This window comes from Enhydra lutris, unplaced genomic scaffold (genome assembly GCF_002288905.1).
Source record: "Enhydra lutris kenyoni isolate GAN:26980312 unplaced genomic scaffold, ASM228890v2 scaffoldscaffold23, whole genome shotgun sequence".
Lineage (NCBI taxonomy): Eukaryota > Metazoa > Chordata > Mammalia > Carnivora > Mustelidae > Enhydra > Enhydra lutris.
In genome coordinates, this window is record NW_019154107.1 from 24,102,690 (window position 1) to 24,105,782 (window position 3,093).

The 3,093-nt window shown below is 40.6% G+C and overlaps 1 pseudogene; it reads left to right on the plus strand.

Moving 5' to 3' along the window:
* The first annotated feature begins 221 nt into the window (after positions 1-221).
* On the plus strand, positions 222-875 carry LOC111150399 (annotated as a pseudogene).
* The last annotated feature ends 2,218 nt before the right edge of the window (positions 876-3,093 follow it).

A 3,093-nucleotide genomic window follows, 5' to 3' on the forward strand; every position in this document is an offset into this window, starting at 1 on the left:
TGTTTGAAAAAAAAATGATGCATGACAGAATTAAGGGTATATAAAAACCACACATAGAGTCCAGACTTTCACTATGTGAGGATGAACCAGAAAGATAGCCTCACCAGACAGTAAATCAGCTGGTGCCTTGATCTTGGACTCTCCAGCCTCTAGAATTGGAGGAAAAGGGAAAAAACAAAAACAGCGGTAACAAAACAAACAAACAAAACAGATAAAAATCTTTTCAAAAACAGCTACTTAATATAAAAAAAATGGCAAGTTGAAGTACAGAGTCAGAATGAGCATATTACTCACCTCAAGGACCAGATACAAGAGATAAAGGCCAAAACCAGCACAGAGAACTCCTGCCTGAAGAGAAACACTGAGCCAAATAGTTCACAGAGCCAGAACAAATGTAACAACACAGAGGAACTCTTGTAGGACTGAGACTGAGAAACTTAAGTCTGAATACCAAAGACAAGAACTGGATTCATATGGAGATTGAAATGTTCCTTAGAAAGGAGCTGCAGAAACTGGTGAAGAAGCTAGGCTTCTGGAAGGAGAAATTCAATACGCACACAGAAATGAAACAGAATGAACTAGATGCTCTCAAAGCTGCAAAGGTCTTTGACTTAGCACACTTTCAAGGCCTTGCAATGATGCTAGGAGAATATAAACAGGTCATGATTACAGATCATATAGAACAGGAGAAGACCAGGAAGGAAGTAGAATGGGATGACTTGGAATTACACAGCATTATAAAGCTCCAGGCCTGGTGGCAAGGGGCTGTGCTACAGGATGAAATGGGTGGCTTCAAAATGCCTAAGCAGGACAAAGATGGTATCAAGGATTCAAAAGGAAAAGGCAAAGGCAAGTGGAGAGGCAAGAAAAAGTAATTGAGTCATCTGTGTTTTCCTATAATATTCTGGACAGGACAAAGAAAACTTGAAAGCATAAGAAACACCTTTTACCATCACAGATAACTCATCTATGGTTGATTCTTATTTGGACATTCCTCCCACCTTTTTAAAGATTATTTATTTATTTGAGAGAGAATGGTGGGGAGAGGCAGAGGGAGAGGGAGAGTCTTTCTTTTTTTTAAATTTCTTTTCACTGTTCCAGAATTCATTGTTTATGCACCACACCCAGTGCTCCATGCAATAAATGCCCTGCATAAAACCCACCACCAGGCTCACCCAACCTCCCACCCCCCCCTCCAAAACGCTCAGTTTGTTTCTCAGTGTCCACAGTCTCTCATGATTTGTCTCCCCTCCAATATCCCCCAACTCACTTCTCCTCTCCATCTCCCCATGTCCTCCGTGTTATTCCTTGTGCCCCACAAGTAAGTGAAACCATGTGATAATTGACTCTCTCTGCTTTACTTATTTCACTCAGCATAATCTTTCCAGTCCTGTCCGTGTTGGTACAAAATTTGGGTATTCATCCTTTCTGATGGAGGCATAATACTCCGTAGAATATATGGACCATGTCTTCTTTATCCATTCGTCCATTGAAGGGCATCTTGGTTCTTTCCACAGTTTGGCGACCATGGCCATTGCTGCTATGAACACTGGGGTACAGATGGCCCTTCTTTTCACTACATCTGTGTCTTTGGGGTAAATACCCAATAGTGCAATTGCAGGGTCACAGAAAAGCTCTATTTTTAATTTCTCAAGGAATCTCCACACTGTTTTCCAAAGTGGCTGTACCAACTTGCATTCCATCCTTTCCAATACATGTCATTTACTGACTTATTAATTTTGGCCATTCTAACTGGTGTAAGGTGGTATCTCAACATGGTTTTGATTTGAATCTCCCTGATGGCTAGTGGTGATGAACATTTTTTTCATGTGTCCGATAGCCATTTGTATTTCTTCTTTGGAGAAGTGTCTCTTCATGTCTTCTGCCCATTTTTTTGACATGATTATCTGTTTTGTGTGAGTTGAGTTTGAGGAGTTCTTTATAGATTTTGGATATCAGCCCTTTGTCTGTACTGTCATTTGCGAATATCTTCTCCCATTCCGTGGGTTGCCTCTTTGTTTTGTTGACTTTTTCCTTTGCTGTGCAGAAGCTTTTGATCTTGATGAAGTCCCAAAAGTTCATTTTCGCTTTTGTTTCCTTTGCCTTTGAAGACATATCTCGAGAAAGAAGTTGCTGAGGCCATGTCGAAGAGGTTACTGCCTATGTTCTCCTCTAGGATTCTGGTGGATTCCTGCCTCACGTTGAGGTCTTTTATCCATTTTGAATTTGTCTTTGTGTATGGTGTAAGAGAATGGCCAAGTTTCATTCTTCTACACTTAGCTGTCCAATTTTCCCAACACCATTTATTGAAGAGACTGTCTTTTTTCCGCTGGATATTTTTTCCTGCTTGGTCGAAGATCAGTTGACCATAAAGTTGACCATAAAGTTGACCATATCTGGGCTCTCTACTCTGTTCCACTGGTCTATATGTCTGTTTTTGTGCCAGTACCATGCTGTCCTGGTGATCACAGCCTTGTAGTAAAGGTTGAAGTCAGGCAATGTGATGCCCCCAGTTTTGTTCTTCTTTTTCAACATTTCCTTAGCAATTCAGGGTCTCTGCTGGTTTCATACAAATTTTAGGATTGTTTGTTCCAGCTCTTTGAAAAATGCTGGTGGAATTTTTATTGGAATGGCATTGAAAGTATAGAGTGCTTTAGGCAGTATAGACATTTTAACAATGTTTATTCTTCTGATCCATGAGCATGGAATGGTCTTCTATATTTTTGTGTCTTTTTCAATTTCTTTCATGAGTGTTCTGTAGTTCCTTGAGTACAGATGCTTTCCCTCTTTGGTTAGGTTTATTCCGAGTATCTTATGGTTCTTGGTGCTATAGTAAATGGAATCAATTATTTGATTTCCCTTTCTGTATTTTCATTGTTAGTATAGAAGAAGGCAACTGATTTCTGTACACTGATTTTGTTCAGTCTTAAGCAGACTCCTTGCTGAGCATAGAGGCCCACTGAGGGCTCAGTCTCACAACATGTGCCAAAACCAAAAGTGGGACTCAACTGACTGTGCCACCCAGGTGACACGCACCCCCCACTTCTTTTTAAGCAAGCTCTATGCCCAGTGTGTGGCTTGAACTCATGACTC